The following is a 14527-nucleotide window of genomic DNA, read 5'->3' on the forward strand; positions in this document are numbered from 1 at the left end:
TCTTTTAGTCTGCTGAGAAAAGGGAGTGAAAGCGAGGCAGACTTTAACACGGCTCTGGGAGCGAGCCGGGTGCCGGCTAACCGGGAGAATTGCTTGAAAGAAACGCGACACCGAATGAGCGCTCAGAACAAAGCCTCAATACGGTGTTTCCCGGGGTGTTTGTGGCTTCCTTGTCTTTTGCACAGAGTAAAAGACAAGGCAGCCATCGAATAGGACCGGATTGTTCCTTCTTGGTCAGCCGAGGAGCAAGGGGGAGCAAGCGTCTCAACCAAGCAAAGCTCACCATGGGGAAGGTGGCTATGCCAACTGGCCTGGTGCCCTGCTCCCGCAGTGACGGATAATCGTACTCTGGTTTCTCTTCATAACGTACAAGTCTTTCGCCTTTTACTAAAGACTTCCGTGGAGAGCAGCACTAATGAGTTGTTTCTATTTTTGGCAGGCTTTACCTTTGCGGGTGAAGCCCTTTCTGTCTGTGCAAAAGAAATCTTGTTCCTGTGCAGAGTGACTTCCCTGAGTAGAGTCGCCTTACTTGTTGTGACTGTGCCGATGTTGCTTGAATGGTGCTCGCGGGAGTGCAAAGTTATACCATTTAAAAGGGCTGAAGAGTGCTCAGTGCAGCGGGTGGGCGGAGGTGCAAAGTGACTCTCTGGCCACCTATGGCCATAAAAAGAAAACCGCGACAAGTGCGCATCGTCCCAGGAAGGGCCCTCGGACGTGAACCAGTGGACAGTTATCGCTTCTCGGCCTTTTGGCTAAGATCAAGTGTAGTATCTGTTCTTATCAGTTTAATATCTGATTTGTCCTCTATACGAGGACTACATATTAAATGGATTTTTAGGAACAGGAGTTGAAAAAGGAGCTTGCTCCGTTCACTCCAAGCATCGACCCGGTACTGCAGTGCCGCTGGGAACGGTGCGCTCTTCTCTGCTCTTGTGAAAAAGCAAACAGTGGTGCAGGAAGGAAGTTTCAGGGAGCCCAAGATGAAATTTTCTTTTAGTCTGCTGAGAAGAGGGAGTGAATGCGAGGCAGACTTTAACACGGCTCTGGGAGCGAGCCGAGTGCGGGCTAACCGGGAGAATTGCTTGAAAGAAACGCGACACCGAATGAGCGCTCAGAACAAAGCCTCAATACGGTGTTTCCCGTGGTGTTTGTGGCTGCCTTGTCTTTTGCACAGAGTAAAAGACAAGGCAGCCATCGAATAGGGCCCGATTGTTCCTACTTGGTCAGCCGAGGAGCAAGGGGGAGCAAGCGTCTCAACCAAGCAAAGCTCACCATGGGGAAGGTGGCTATGCCAACTGGCCTGGTGCCCTGCTCCCGCAGTGACGGATAATCGTACTCTGGTTTCTCTTCATAACGTACAAGTCATTCGCCTTTTACTAAAGACTTCCGTGGAGAGCAGCACTAATGAGTTGTTTCTATTTTTGGCAGGCTTTACCTTTGCGGGTGAAGCCCTTTCTGTCTGTGCAAAAGAAATCTTGTTCCTGTGCAGAGTGACTTCCCTGAGTAGAGTCGCCTTACTTGTTGTGACTGTGCCGATGTTGCTTGAATGGTGCTCGCGGGAGTGCAAAGTTATACCATTTAAAAGGGTGCTCAGTGCAGCGGGTGGGCGGAGGTGCAAAGTGACTCTCTGGCCACCTATGGCCATAAAAAGAACACCGCGACAAGTGCGCATTGTGCCAGGAAGGGCCCTCGGACGTGAACCAGTGGACAGTTATCGCTTCTCGGCCTTTTGGCTAAGATCAAGTGTAGTATCTGTTCTTATCAGTTTAATATCTGATATGTCCTCTATACGAGGACTACATATTAAATGGATTTTTAGGAACAGGAGTTGAAAAAGGAGCTTGCTCCGTTCACTCCAAGCATCGACCCGCTACTGCAGTGCCGCTGGGAACGGTGCGCTCTTCTCTGCTCTTGTGAAAAAGCAAACAGTGGTGCAGGAAGGAAGTTTCAGGGAGCCCAAGATGAAATTTTCTTTTAGTCTGCTGAGAAGAGGGAGTGAATGCGAGGCAGACTTTAACACGGCTCTGGGAGCGAGCCGAGTGCGGGCTAACCGGGAGAATTGCTTGAAAGAAACGCGACACCGAATGAGCGCTCAGAACAAAGCCTCAATACGGTGTTTCCCGTGGTGTTTGTGGCTGCCTTGTCTTTTGCACAGAGTAAAAGACAAGGCAGCCATCGAATAGGGCCCGATTGTTCCTACTTGGTCAGCCGAGGAGCAAGGGGGAGCAAGCGTCTCAACCAAGCAAAGCTCACCATGGGGAAGGTGGCTATGCCAACTGGCCTGGTGCCCTGCTCCCGCAGTGACGGATAATCGTACTCTGGTTTCTCTTCATAACGTACAAGTCATTCGCCTTTTACTAAAGACTTCCGTGGAGAGCAGCACTAATGAGTTGTTTCTATTTTTGGCAGGCTTTACCTTTGCGGGTGAAGCCCTTTCTGTCTGTGCAAAAGAAATCTTGTTCCTGTGCAGAGTGACTTCCCTGAGTAGAGTCGCCTTACTTGTTGTGACTGTGCCGATGTTGCTTGAATGGTGCTCGCGGGAGTGCAAAGTTATACCATTTAAAAGGGTGCTCAGTGCAGCGGGTGGGCGGAGGTGCAAAGTGACTCTCTGGCCACCTATGGCCATAAAAAGAACACCGCGACAAGTGCGCATTGTGCCAGGAAGGGCCCTCGGACGTGAACCAGTGGACAGTTATCGCTTCTCGGCCTTTTGGCTAAGATCAAGTGTAGTATCTGTTCTTATCAGTTTAATATCTGATATGTCCTCTATACGAGGACTACATATTAAATGGATTTTTAGGAACAGGAGTTGAAAAAGGAGCTTGCTCCGTTCACTCCAAGCATCGACCCGGTACTGCAGTGCCGCTGGGAACGGTGCACTCTTCTCTGCTCTTGTGAAAAAGCAAACAGTGGTGCAGGATGGAAGTTTCAGGGAGCCCAAGATGAAATTTTCTTTTAGTATGCTGAGAAAAGGGAGTGAATGCGAGGCAGACTTTAACACGGCTCTGGGAGCGAGCCGAGTGCGGGCTAACCGGGAGAATTGCTTGAAAGAAACGCGACACCGAATGAGCGCTCAGAACAAAGACTCAATACGGTGTTTCCCGTGGTGTTTGTGGCTGCCTTGTCTTTTGCACAGAGTAAAAGACAAGGCAGCCATCGAATAGGGCCCAATTGTTCCTACTTGGTCAGCCGAGGAGCAAGCGTCTCAACCAAGCAAAGCTCACCATGGGGAAGGTGGCTATGCCAACTGGCCTGGTGCCCTGCTCCCGCAGTGATGGATAATCGTACTCTGGTTTCTCTTCATAACGTACAAGTCTTTCGCCTTTTACTAAAGACTTCCGTGGAAAGCAGCACTAATGAGTTGTTTCTATTTTTGCCAGGCTTTACCTTTGCGGGTGAAGCCCTTTCTGTCTGTGCAAAAGAAATCTTGTTCCTGTGCAGAGTGACTTCCCTGAGTAGAGTCACCTTACTTGTTGTGACTGTGCCGATGTTGCTTGAATGGTGCTCGCGGGAGTGCAAAGTTATAACATTTAAAAGGGCTGAAGAGTGCTCAGTGCAGCGGGTGGGCGGAGGTGCAAAGTGACTCTCTGGCCACCTATGGCCATAAAAAGAAAACCGCGACAAGTCCGCATTGTGCCAGGAAGGGCCCTCGGACGTGAACCAGTGGACAGTTATCGCTTCTCGGCCTTTTGGCTAAGATCAAGTGTAGTATCTGTTCTTATCAGTTTAATATCTGATATGTCCTCTATACGAGGACTACATATTAAATGGATTTTTAGGAACAGGAGTTGAAAAAGGAGCTTGCTCCGTTCACTCCAAGCATCGACCCGGTACTGCAGTGCCGCTGGGAACGGTGCGCTCTTCTCTGCTCTTGTGAAAAAGCAAACAGTGGTGCAGGATGGAAGTTTCTTTTAGTCTGCTGAGAAAAGGGAGTGAAAGCGAGGCAGACTTTAACACGGCTCTGGGAGCGAGCCGGGTGCCGGCTAACCGGGAGAATTGCTTGAAAGAAACGCGACACCGAATGAGCGCTCAGAACAAAGCCTCAATACGGTGTTTCCCGGGGTGTTTGTGGCTGCCTTGTCTTTTGCACAGAGTAAAAGACAAGGCAGCCATCGAATAGGGCCGGATTGTTCCTTCTTGGTCAGCCGAGGAGCAAGGGGGAGCAAGCGTCTCAACCAAGCAAAGCTCACCATGGGGAAGGTGGCTATGCCAACTGGCCTGGTGCCCTGCTCCCGCAGTGACGGATAATCGTACTCTGGTTTCTCTTCATAACGTACAAGTCTTTCGCCTTTTACTAAAGACTTCCGTGGAGAGCAGCACTAATGAGTTGTTTCTATTTTTGGCAGGCTTTACCTTTGCGGGTGAAGCCCTTTCTGTCTGTGCAAAAGAAATCTTGTTCCTGTGCAGAGTGACTTCCCTGAGTAGAGTCGCCTTACTTGTTGTGACTGTGCCGATGTTGCTTGAATGGTGCTCGCGGGAGTGCAAAGTTATACCATTTAAAAGGGCTGAAGAGTGCTCAGTGCAGCGGGTGGGCGGAGGTGCAAAGTGACTCTCTGGCCACCTATGGCCATAAAAAGAAAACCGCGACAAGTGCGCATCGTGCCAGGAAGGGCCCTCGGACGTGAACCAGTGGACAGTTATCGCTTCTCGGCCTTTTGGCTAAGATCAAGTGTAGTATCTGTTCTTATCAGTTTAATATCTGATATGTCCTCTATACGAGGACTACATATTAAATGGATTTTTAGGAACAGGAGTTGAAAAAGGAGCTTGCTCCGTTAACTCCAAGCATCGACCCTGTACTGCAGTGCCGCTGGGAACGGTGCGCTCTTCTCTGCTCTTGTGAAAAAGCAAACAGTGGTGCAGGAAGGAAGTTTCAGGGAGCCCAAGATGAAATTTTCTTTTAGTCTGCTGAGAAGAGGGAGTGAATGCGAGGCAGACTTTAACACGGCTCTGGGAGCGAGCCGAGTGCGGGCTAACCGGGAGAATTGCTTGAAAGAAACGCGACACCGAATGAGCGCTCAGAACAAAGCCTCAATACGGTGTTTCCCGTGGTGTTTGTGGCTGCCTTGTCTTTTGCACAGAGTAAAAGACAAGGCAGCCATCGAATAGGGCCCGATTGTTCCTACTTGGTCAGCCGAGGAGCAAGCGTCTCAACCAAGCAAAGTTCACCATGGGGAAGGTGGCTATGCCAACTGGCCTGGTGCCCTGCTCCCGCAGTGACGGATAATCGTACTCTGGTTTCTCTTCATAACGTACAAGTCATTCGCCTTTTACTAAAGACTTCCGTGGAGAGCAGCACTAATGAGTTGTTTCTATTTTTGGCAGGCTTTACCTTTGCGGGTGAAGCCCTTTCTGTCTGTGCAAAAGAAATCTTGTTCCTGTGCAGAGTGACTTCCCTGAGTAGAGTCGCCTTACTTGTTGTGACTGTGCCGATGTTGCTTGAATGGTGCTCGCGGGAGTGCAAAGTTATACCATTTAAAAGGGTGCTCAGTGCAGCGGGTGGGCGGAGGTGCAAAGTGACTCTCTGGCCACCTATGGCCATAAAAAGAACACCGCGACAAGTGCGCATTGTGCCAGGAAGGGCCCTCGGACGTGAACCAGTGGACAGTTATCGCTTCTCGGCCTTTTGGCTAAGATCAAGTGTAGTATCTCTTCTTATCAGTTTAATATCTGATATGTCCTCTATACGAGGACTACATATTAAATGGATTTTTAGGAACAGGAGTTGAAAAAGGAGCTTGCTCCGTTCACTCCAAGCATCGACCCGGTACTGCAGTGCCGCTGGGAACGGTGCGCTCTTCTCTGCTCTTGTGAAAAAGCAAACAGTGGTGCAGGATGGAAGTTTCTTTTAGTCTGCTGAGAAAAGGGAGTGAAAGCGAGGCAGACTTTAACACGGCTCTGGGAGCGAGCCGGGTGCCGGCTAACCGGGAGAATTGCTTGAAAGAAACGCGACACCGAATGAGCGCTCAGAACAAAGCCTCAATACGGTGTTTCCCGGGGTGTTTGTGGCTGCCTTGTCTTTTGCACAGAGTAAAAGACAAGGCAGCCATCGAATAGGGCCGGATTGTTCCTTCTTGGTCAGCCGAGGAGCAAGGGGGAGCAAGCGTCTCAACCAAGCAAAGCTCACCATGGGGAAGGTGGCTATGCCAACTGGCCTGGTGCCCTGCTCCCGCAGTGACGGATAATCGTACTCTGGTTTCTCTTCATAACGTACAAGTCTTTCGCCTTTTACTAAAGACTTCCGTGGAGAGCAGCACTAATGAGTTGTTTCTATTTTTGGCAGGCTTTACCTTTGCGGGTGAAGCCCTTTCTGTCTGTGCAAAAGAAATCTTGTTCCTGTGCAGAGTGACTTCCCTGAGTAGAGTCGCCTTACTTGTTGTGACTGTGCCGATGTTGCTTGAATGGTGCTCGCGGGAGTGCAAAGTTATACCATTTAAAAGGGCTGAAGAGTGCTCAGTGACTCTCTGGCCACCTATGGCCATAAAAAGAACACCGCGACAAGTGCGCATTGTGCCAGGAAGGGCCCTCGGACGTGAACCAGTGGACAGTTATCGCTTCTCGGCCTTTTGGCTAAGATCAAGTGTAGTATCTGTTCTTATCAGTTTAATATCTGATATGTCCTCTATACGAGGACTACATATTAAATGGATTTTTAGGAACAGGAGTTGAAAAAGGAGCTTGCTCCGTTCACTCCAAGCATCGACCCGGTACTGCAGTGCCGCTGGGAACGGTGCACTCTTCTCTGCTCTTGTGAAAAAGCAAACAGTGGTGCAGGATGGAAGTTTCAGGGAGCCCAATATGAAATTTTCTTTTAGTCTGCTGAGAAAAGGGAGTGAATGCGAGGCAGACTTTAACACGGCTCTGGGAGCGAGCCGAGTGTGGGCTAACTGGGAGAATTGCTTGAAAGAAACGCGACACCGAATGAGCGCTCAGAACAAAGCCTCAATACGGTGTTTCCCGTGGTGTTTGTGGCTGCCTTGTCTTTTGCACAGAGTAAAAAAAAAGGCAGCCATCGAATAGGGCCCGATTGTTCCTACTTGGTCAGCCGAGGAGCAAGGGGGAGCAAGCGTCTCAACCAAGCAAAGCTCACCATGGGGAAGGTGGCTATGCCAACTTTTCCTGTTGCGCTGCTCCCGCAGTGACGGATAGTCGTACTCTGGTTTCTCTTCATAACGTACAAGTCTTTCGCCTTTTACTAAAGACTTCCGTGGAGAGCAGTACTAATGAGTTGTTTCTATTTTTGGCAGGCTTTACCTTTGCGGGTGAAGCCCTTTCTGTCTGTGCAAAAGAAATCTTGTTCCTGTGCAGAGTGACTTCCCTGAGTAGAGTCGCCTTACTTGTTGTGACTGTGCCGATGTTGCTTGAATGGTGCTCGCGGGAGTGCAAAGTTATACCATTTAAAAGGGTGCTCAGTGCAGCGGGTGGGCGGAGGTGCAAAGTGACTCTCTGGCCACCTATGGCCATAAAAAGAACACCGCGACAAGTACGCATTGTGCCAGGAAGGGCACTCGGACGTGAACCAGTGGACAGTTATCGCTTCTCGGCCTTTTGGCTAAGATCAAGTGTAGTATCTGTTCTTATCAGTTTAATATCTGATATGTCCTCTATACGAGGACTACATATTAAATGGATTTTTAGGAACAGGAGTTGAAAAAGGAGCTTGCTCCGTTCACTCCAAGCATCGACCCGGTACTGCAGTGCTGCTGGGAACGGTGCACTCTTCTCTGCTCTTATGAAAAAGCAAACAGTGGTGCAGGATGGAAGTTTCTTTTAGTCTGCTGAGAAAAGGGAGTGAATGCGAGGCAGACTTTAACATGGCTCTGGGAGCGAGCCGGGTGCCGGCTAACCGGGAGAATTGCTTGAAAGAAACGCGACACCGAATGAGCGCTCAGAACAAAGCCTCAATACGGTGTTTCCCGTGGTGTTTGTGGCTGCCTTGTCTTTTGCACAGAGTAAAAGACAAGGCAGCCATCGAATAGGGCCCGATTGTTCCTACTTGGTCAGCTGAGGAGCAAGGGGGAGCAAGCGTCTCAACCAAGCAAAGCTCACCATGGGGAAGGTGGCTATGCCAACTGGCCTGGTGCCCTGCTCCCGCAGTGACGGATAATCGTACTCTGGTTTCTCTTCATAACGTACAAGTCTTTCGCCTTTTACTAAAGACTTCCGTGGAGAGCAGCACTAATGAGTTGTTTCTATTTTTGGCAGGCTTTACCTTTGCGGGTGAAGCCCTTTCTGTCTGTGCAAAAGAAATCTTGTTCCTGTGCAGAGTGACTTCCCTGAGTAGAGTCGCCTTACTTGTTGTGACTGTGCCGATGTTGCTTGAATGGTGCTCGCGGGAGTGCAAAGTTATACCATTTAAAAGGGCTGAAGAGTGCTCAGTGACTCTCTGGCCACCTATGGCCATAAAAAGAACACCGCGACAAGTGCGCATTGTGCCAGGAAGGGCCCTCGGACGTGAACCAGTGGACAGTTATCGCTTCTCGGCCTTTTGGCTAAGATCAAGTGTAGTATCTGTTCTTATCAGTTTAATATCTGATATGTCCTCTATACGAGGACTACATATTAAATGGATTTTTAGGAACAGGAGTTGAAAAAGGAGCTTGCTCCGTTCACTCCAAGCATCGACCCGGTACTGCAGTGCCGCTGGGAACGGTGCGCTCTTCTCTGCTCTTATGAAAAAGCAAACAGTGGTGCAGGATGGAAGTTTCTTTTAGTCTGCTGAGAAAAGGGAGTGAATGCGAGGCAGACTTTAACATGGCTCTGGGAGCGAGCCGGGTGCCGGCTAACCGGGAGAATTGCTTGAAAGAAACGCGACACCGAATGAGCGCTCAGAACAAAGCCTCAATACGGTGTTTCCCGTGGTGTTTGTGGCTGCCTTGTCTTTTGCACAGAGTAAAAGACAAGGCAGCCATCGAATAGGGCCCGATTGTTCCTACTTGGTCAGCTGAGGAGCAAGGGGGAGCAAGCGTCTCAACCAAGCAAAGCTCACCATGGGGAAGGTGGCTATGCCAACTGGCCTGGTGCCCTGCTCCCGCAGTGACGGATAATCGTACTCTGGTTTCTCTTCATAACGTACAAGTCTTTCGCCTTTTACTAAAGACTTCCGTGGAAGAAAGCACTAATGAGTTGTTTCTATTTTTGGCAGGCTTTACCTTTGCAGGTGAAGCCCTTTCTGTCTGTGCAAAAGAAATCTTTTCCTGTGCAGAGTGACTTCCCTGAGTAGAGTCGCCTTACTTGTTGTGACTGTGCCGATGTTGCTTGAATGGTGCTCGCGGGAGTGCAAAGTTATACCATTTAAAAGGGCTGAAGAGTGCTCAGTGACTCTCTGGCCACCTATGGCCATAAAAAGAACACCGCGACAAGTGCGCATTGTGCCAGGAAGGGCCCTCGGACGTGAACCAGTGGACAGTTATCGCTTCTCGGCCTTTTGGCTAAGATCAAGTGTAGTATCTGTTCTTATCAGTTTAATATCTGATATGTCCTCTATACGAGGACTACATATTAAATGTATTTTTAGGAACAGGAGTTGAAAAAGGAGCTTGCTCCGTTCACTCCAAGCATCGACCCTGTACTGCAGTGCCGCTGGGAACGGTGCACTCTTCTCTGCTCTTGTGAAAAAGCAAACAGTGGTGCAGGATGGAAGTTTCAGGGAGCCCAATATGAAATTTTCTTTTAGTCTGCTGAGAAAAGGGAGTGAATGCGAGGCAGACTTTAACACGGCTCTGGGAGCGAGCCGAGTGCGGGCTAACTGGGAGAATTGCTTGAAAGAAACGCGACACCGAATGAGCGCTCAGAACAAAGCCTCAATACGGTGTTTCCCGTGGTGTTTGTGGCTGCCTTGTCTTTTGCACAGAGTAAAAAAAAAGGCAGCCATCGAATAGGGCCCGATTGTTCCTACTTGGTCAGCCGAGGAGCAAGGGGGAGCAAGCGTTCCAACCAAGCAAAGCTCACCATGGGGAAGGTGGCTATGCCAACTTTTCCTGGTGCCCTGCTCCCGCAGTGACGGATAGTCGTACTCTGGTTTCTCTTCATAACGTACAAGTCTTTCGCCTTTTAGTAAAGACTTCCGTGGAGAGCAGTACTAATGAGTTGTTTCTATTTTTGGCAGGCTTTACCTTTGCGGGTGAAGCCCTTTCTGTCTGTGCAAAAGAAATCTTGTTCCTGTGCAGAGTGACTTCCCTGAGTAGAGTCGCCTTACTTGTTGTGACTGTGCCGATGTTGCTTGAATGGTGCTCGCGGGAGTGCAAAGTTATACCATTTAAAAGGGTGCTCAGTGCAGCGGGTGGGTGGAGGTGCAAAGTGACTCTCTGGCCACCTATGGCCATAAAAAGAACACCGCGACAAGTGCGCATTGTGCCAGGAAGGGCCCTCGGACGTGAACCAGTGGACAGTTATCGCTTCTCGGCCTTTTGGCTAAGATCAAGTGTAGTATCTGTTCTTATCAGTTTAATATCTGATATGTCCTCTATACGAGGACTACATATTAAATGGATTTTTAGGAACAGGAGTTGAAAAAGGAGCTTGCTCCGTTCACTCCAAGCATCGACCCTGTACTGCTGTGCCGCTGGGAACGGTGCGCTCTTCTCTGCTCTTGTGAAAAAGCAAACAGTGGTGCAGGATGGAAGTTTCTTTTAGTCTGCTGAGAAAAGGGAGTGAATGCGAGGTAGACTTTAACACGGCTCTGGGAGCGAGCCGATTGCGGGCTAACCGGGAGAATTGCTTGAAAGAAACGCGACACCGAATGAGCGCTCAGAACAAAGACTCAATACGGTGTTTCCCGTGGTGTTTGTGGCTGCCTTGTCTTTTGCACAGAGTAAAAGACAAGGCAGCCATCGAATAGGGCCCAATTGTTCCTACTTGGTCAGCCGAGGAGCAAGCGTCTCAACCAAGCAAAGCTCACCATGGGGAAGGTGGCTATGCCAACTGGCCTGGTGCCCTGCTCCCGCAGTGACGGATAATCGTACTCTGGTTTCTCTTCATAACGTACAAGTCTTTCGCCTTTTAATAAAGACTTCCGTGGAGAGCAGCACTAATGAGTTGTTTCTATTTTTGGATGGCTTTACCTTTGCGGGCTAAGTCTTTTCTGTTTGTGCAAAAGAAAATCATGTTGCTGTGCAGAGTGACTTCTCGGAGTAGAGTAGAGCCAAGTAGATTCTTATTTGTTGTTTCTCTATCTTTTGGTTAAGACTATGATTGCCTTCTCTGTGTCGTTGATTTTGTGCATGCTTTGGCATTAAGAACCTGTGCTTAAGAGGTATTTTTGTGCTTGATTAAAGTTTTCCAACTATATTGTAGTTAAAATTCTTTATCAAAATGTTTTTGGTTGTTTTTGCTTTCTTGCTCATTGCAGGTTGAAATACTGCAATGGCATTTGGAATTGCACCTGGAGGGTCCCCATCCAACAATGGCAAGACCCCCAGGGCTTCTAGGGCCTGAAACATCTCCCACCCATGATTGTCTTGGAGAAAAACAGAGGCTACATCCACTACCAGGGACAGCCGAAACTCTGCCGCGTGGGGAGCATGGGCATCTGTTGGACGCCTGCACAAAGGTATTTTGTCGCAAATGTAGAGAAATTGGTCACACCATCGAAGAGTGTACGAATGGCAGAAAGTGCAATCTCTGTGGAGAATAAAACCACCTCTTCAGAGATTGCCCAAAATCTTTTGCCAACAAGTTGAAATCCCTAAAAATACAGGAAGGAGGTGGAAATGGAGGGCAGTCAGAGGCAGTTGATGAGCTATTTAAAACAGCTAGGCTGGGAAATTCAAATTTACCACCAAAACCCCTGAATGGTGGACAGCAGTCAGGTGAGGCAGAAGACGGGGAGGGGCCTGCAGAAGCCCCACAAATGGAAAGCTCCTTTTAGGTTGAGGAAAGGCAAGGCAAGTTTATTTGTAGAGCACAATTCGTAAACAAAATTGCTTTACAGCTACATAAAATCACAAGAAGGCCAATAAAATAATTCCATAAAAGATAGAAAATAACTAATTAATTAAATTAAAAGCGAAGAGTGCAAATAAAATACTTTCAGTTGTCATGTGCACAGCTAAAGAGAACTGTTTTAAAGTCTATTCTCTGAGCGACAGAAAGCTAGTGCAGAGACCTGAGCACTGGACTAATATGGTGATATTTTCTGGTTCTAGTCAGGACTGAATGAACTGCTCTCCATCATTAGAGGCTTAAACTTTGATTAAAAGTAACCTATAAAAGCAATAGTTTGGCTTCTAATGACTGAAACAAAACCCAGAAGAGTGGTGCGACAGTGAAGCTCTGGAGCACCTTTGAAGAAGCACCTTTAGCAGCAGTAAGTTGGTTTCCTGTGTGACGTTAGCAGTCTCTTTATCGGCTATCATATAGCAGCATTTGGCAAACCTTCAGCGTACCTTATTAATCATCCATTTTAAAAATGGCAAGGTGTTATAAAACAGTGACACAAGGTCAAAAAAGGGTAATGTAGATCAGAAATATTCATGTTAAACAGCCAAATCAGGGGAAAGCGCGAACGCAGTCCCCCACTACCAGAAATTATGCAGTCGAGATTCCCACATTTGGGGAATTCGCAAGGGTCAGTACAGTCGGTGTGCAATGACTGAGCCTCACCTTGAGTGAACCACCTTCTTGATCATGGTGTCTCTCCTGCCAGGTAAGTATGAGCTGGAAATGTCAGAGGCTGATACCTCTTTCCCAGGTGCCTCACTCGGCCCGACGGTGCTGCAACTTCAACTGTCTGGTGTGCCATGCCAGCAGCAGCAGCTACCCCGGAACTAAAACGTTTGCAGATTAAAACAGTAAGGCTTTTCATTATCTTTCTGATCACTTCTTCTTTTAAACAACCAAGGAACTTTCAGCACAAATGTATTTCTTTCCCCTCCTCCCCATCTCTAAAGCCAAACCCACACTGGGAAATTTCTGTTGAGGCAAACCCTCACGGCTGGGCAGCTGCATATCTCCAGTGCAGACATGCTGCAGCATTTGGCAAACCTTGCTAAACATCCACTTCAGTGGTCACATGTCCTCTTTTTTTCATTTTGTTCCTCCCCATCTCTAAGGCAATGCCCACCTGCCTGGGGTGACTGCACTGTATGACCTCACCTGACAACTGCGCAGCTGCATATCTGTTGTGTAGACATGCTGCAGCATTCAGCGTACCTTACTAAACATCCATTTTAAAGACGGCAAGGTTTTGCTAAAACAGTGACACAAGGTCAAAAACGGGTGAAGTAGACCAGAAATATTTATGTTAAACAGCCAAATCAGGGGAAAGCGCGAACGCAGTCCCCCACTACCAGAAATTATGCAGTCGAGATTCCCACATTTGGGGAATTCGCAAGGGTCAGTACAGTCGGTGTGCAATGACTGAGCCTTGCCTTGAGTGAACCACCTTCTTGATCATGGTGTCTCTGCTGCCAGGTAAGTATGAGTTGGAAATGTCAGAGACTGATACCTATTTCCCAGGTGCCTCACTCGGCCGGACGGTGCTGCAACTTCAACTGTCTAATGTGCCATGCCAGCAGCAGCAGCTACCCCGAAACTAAAACGTTTGCAGATTAAAACAGTAAGGCTTTTCATTATCTTTCTGATCACTTCTTCTTTTAAACAACCAAGGAACTTGCAGCACAAATGTATTTCTTTCCCCTCCTCCCCATCTCTAAAGCCACACCCACACTGGGAAATTTCTGTTGAGGCAAACCCTCACGGCTGGGCAGCTGCATATCTCCAGTGCAGACATGCTGCAGCATTTGGCAAACCTTGCTAAACATCCACTTCAGTGGTCACATGTCCTCTTTTTTTCATTTTGTTCCTCCCCATCTCTAAGGCAATCCTCACCTGACAACTGCGCAGCTGCATATCTGTTGTGCAGACATACTGCAGCATTCAGCGTACCTTACTAAACATCCATTTTAAAGACGGCAAGGTGTTGCTAAAACAGTGACACAAGGTCAGAAAAGGGTAATGTAGACCAGAAATATTCATGTTAAACAGCCAAATCAGGGGAAAGCGCGAACGCAGTCGCCCACTAGCAGAAATTATGCAGTCGAGATTCCCACATTTGGGGAATTCGCAAGGGTCAGTACAGTCGGTGTGCAATGACTGAGCCTCGCCTTGAGTGAACCACCTTCTTGATCATGGTGTCTCTCCTGCCAGGTAAGTATGAGTTGGAAATGTCAGAGGCTGATACCTCTTTCCCAGGTGCCTCACTCGATCGGACGGTGCTGCAACTTCAACTGTCTGGTGTGCCATTACAGCAGCAGCAGCTACCCCGAAACTAAAACGTTTGCAGATTAAAACAGTAAGGCTTTTCATTATCTTTCTGATCACTTCTTCTTTTAAACAACCAAGGAACTTGCAGCACAAATGTATTTCTTTCCCCTCCTCCCCATCTCTAAAGCAACACCCACACTGGCAAATTTCTCAGTTGAGGCAAACCCTCACAGCTGGGCAGCTGCATATCTCCAGTGCAGACGTGCTGCAGCATTTGGCAAACCTGGCTAAACATCCACTTCAGTGGTCACATGTCCTCTTT

The 14527-nt window shown here is 48.4% G+C and overlaps 26 non-coding genes across 26 annotated transcripts; 23 read left to right on the forward strand and 3 right to left on the reverse strand.

Moving 5' to 3' along the window:
• The first annotated feature begins 343 nt into the window (after positions 1-343).
• LOC140320969 (U5 spliceosomal RNA) lies at positions 344-457 on the forward strand. Its single transcript, XR_011918735.1, has one exon. It is a non-coding gene; the product is annotated as a U5 spliceosomal RNA (small nuclear RNA).
• Positions 458-732: 275 nt separating this feature from the next.
• LOC140320265 (U2 spliceosomal RNA) lies at positions 733-923 on the forward strand. Its single transcript, XR_011918130.1, has one exon. It is a non-coding gene; the product is annotated as a U2 spliceosomal RNA (small nuclear RNA).
• Positions 924-1332: 409 nt separating this feature from the next.
• Positions 1333-1446, forward strand: LOC140266058 (U5 spliceosomal RNA). Its single transcript, XR_011906727.1, has one exon. It is a non-coding gene; the product is annotated as a U5 spliceosomal RNA (small nuclear RNA).
• A 267-nt stretch (positions 1447-1713) lies between these two features.
• Positions 1714-1904, forward strand: LOC140320282 (U2 spliceosomal RNA). The gene has a single exon (XR_011918144.1). It is a non-coding gene; the product is annotated as a U2 spliceosomal RNA (small nuclear RNA).
• A 409-nt stretch (positions 1905-2313) lies between these two features.
• Positions 2314-2427, forward strand: LOC140266059 (U5 spliceosomal RNA). Its single transcript, XR_011906728.1, has one exon. It is a non-coding gene; the product is annotated as a U5 spliceosomal RNA (small nuclear RNA).
• A 267-nt stretch (positions 2428-2694) lies between these two features.
• LOC140266216 (U2 spliceosomal RNA) lies at positions 2695-2885 on the forward strand. Its single transcript, XR_011906865.1, has one exon. It is a non-coding gene; the product is annotated as a U2 spliceosomal RNA (small nuclear RNA).
• Positions 2886-3284: 399 nt separating this feature from the next.
• Positions 3285-3398, forward strand: LOC140265862 (U5 spliceosomal RNA). Its single transcript, XR_011906549.1, has one exon. It is a non-coding gene; the product is annotated as a U5 spliceosomal RNA (small nuclear RNA).
• A 275-nt stretch (positions 3399-3673) lies between these two features.
• LOC140266400 (U2 spliceosomal RNA) lies at positions 3674-3864 on the forward strand. Its single transcript, XR_011907033.1, has one exon. It is a non-coding gene; the product is annotated as a U2 spliceosomal RNA (small nuclear RNA).
• A 386-nt stretch (positions 3865-4250) lies between these two features.
• Positions 4251-4364, forward strand: LOC140320970 (U5 spliceosomal RNA). The gene has a single exon (XR_011918736.1). It is a non-coding gene; the product is annotated as a U5 spliceosomal RNA (small nuclear RNA).
• Positions 4365-4639: 275 nt separating this feature from the next.
• On the forward strand, positions 4640-4830 carry LOC140266414 (U2 spliceosomal RNA). Its single transcript, XR_011907046.1, has one exon. It is a non-coding gene; the product is annotated as a U2 spliceosomal RNA (small nuclear RNA).
• Positions 4831-5229: 399 nt separating this feature from the next.
• On the forward strand, positions 5230-5343 carry LOC140266060 (U5 spliceosomal RNA). Its single transcript, XR_011906729.1, has one exon. It is a non-coding gene; the product is annotated as a U5 spliceosomal RNA (small nuclear RNA).
• Positions 5344-5610: 267 nt separating this feature from the next.
• On the forward strand, positions 5611-5801 carry LOC140320309 (U2 spliceosomal RNA). Its single transcript, XR_011918169.1, has one exon. It is a non-coding gene; the product is annotated as a U2 spliceosomal RNA (small nuclear RNA).
• Positions 5802-6187: 386 nt separating this feature from the next.
• LOC140320971 (U5 spliceosomal RNA) lies at positions 6188-6301 on the forward strand. The gene has a single exon (XR_011918737.1). It is a non-coding gene; the product is annotated as a U5 spliceosomal RNA (small nuclear RNA).
• Positions 6302-6550: 249 nt separating this feature from the next.
• LOC140266217 (U2 spliceosomal RNA) lies at positions 6551-6741 on the forward strand. The gene has a single exon (XR_011906866.1). It is a non-coding gene; the product is annotated as a U2 spliceosomal RNA (small nuclear RNA).
• Positions 6742-7151: 410 nt separating this feature from the next.
• Positions 7152-7265, forward strand: LOC140265704 (U5 spliceosomal RNA). The gene has a single exon (XR_011906403.1). It is a non-coding gene; the product is annotated as a U5 spliceosomal RNA (small nuclear RNA).
• A 267-nt stretch (positions 7266-7532) lies between these two features.
• LOC140266221 (U2 spliceosomal RNA) lies at positions 7533-7723 on the forward strand. The gene has a single exon (XR_011906869.1). It is a non-coding gene; the product is annotated as a U2 spliceosomal RNA (small nuclear RNA).
• Positions 7724-8109: 386 nt separating this feature from the next.
• Positions 8110-8223, forward strand: LOC140320972 (U5 spliceosomal RNA). Its single transcript, XR_011918738.1, has one exon. It is a non-coding gene; the product is annotated as a U5 spliceosomal RNA (small nuclear RNA).
• A 249-nt stretch (positions 8224-8472) lies between these two features.
• On the forward strand, positions 8473-8663 carry LOC140266401 (U2 spliceosomal RNA). The gene has a single exon (XR_011907034.1). It is a non-coding gene; the product is annotated as a U2 spliceosomal RNA (small nuclear RNA).
• A 386-nt stretch (positions 8664-9049) lies between these two features.
• Positions 9050-9163, forward strand: LOC140265883 (U5 spliceosomal RNA). The gene has a single exon (XR_011906568.1). It is a non-coding gene; the product is annotated as a U5 spliceosomal RNA (small nuclear RNA).
• A 248-nt stretch (positions 9164-9411) lies between these two features.
• On the forward strand, positions 9412-9602 carry LOC140266247 (U2 spliceosomal RNA). Its single transcript, XR_011906893.1, has one exon. It is a non-coding gene; the product is annotated as a U2 spliceosomal RNA (small nuclear RNA).
• A 410-nt stretch (positions 9603-10012) lies between these two features.
• On the forward strand, positions 10013-10126 carry LOC140266023 (U5 spliceosomal RNA). The gene has a single exon (XR_011906695.1). It is a non-coding gene; the product is annotated as a U5 spliceosomal RNA (small nuclear RNA).
• Positions 10127-10393: 267 nt separating this feature from the next.
• On the forward strand, positions 10394-10584 carry LOC140320260 (U2 spliceosomal RNA). The gene has a single exon (XR_011918125.1). It is a non-coding gene; the product is annotated as a U2 spliceosomal RNA (small nuclear RNA).
• Positions 10585-10960: 376 nt separating this feature from the next.
• LOC140265810 (U5 spliceosomal RNA) lies at positions 10961-11074 on the forward strand. The gene has a single exon (XR_011906500.1). It is a non-coding gene; the product is annotated as a U5 spliceosomal RNA (small nuclear RNA).
• Positions 11075-12490: 1416 nt separating this feature from the next.
• LOC140320808 (U1 spliceosomal RNA) lies at positions 12491-12654 on the reverse strand. Its single transcript, XR_011918588.1, has one exon. It is a non-coding gene; the product is annotated as a U1 spliceosomal RNA (small nuclear RNA).
• A 603-nt stretch (positions 12655-13257) lies between these two features.
• Positions 13258-13421, reverse strand: LOC140266038 (U1 spliceosomal RNA). Its single transcript, XR_011906709.1, has one exon. It is a non-coding gene; the product is annotated as a U1 spliceosomal RNA (small nuclear RNA).
• Positions 13422-13992: 571 nt separating this feature from the next.
• On the reverse strand, positions 13993-14156 carry LOC140266140 (U1 spliceosomal RNA). The gene has a single exon (XR_011906797.1). It is a non-coding gene; the product is annotated as a U1 spliceosomal RNA (small nuclear RNA).
• Between the last annotated feature and the right edge of the window lie 371 nt (positions 14157-14527).

Source organism: Leuresthes tenuis, unplaced genomic scaffold, assembly GCF_036924035.1.
Source record: "Leuresthes tenuis unplaced genomic scaffold, fLeuTen1.0.hap1 SCAF_12, whole genome shotgun sequence".
In the NCBI taxonomy this organism is placed as follows: Eukaryota; Metazoa; Chordata; class Actinopteri; order Atheriniformes; family Atherinopsidae; genus Leuresthes; species Leuresthes tenuis.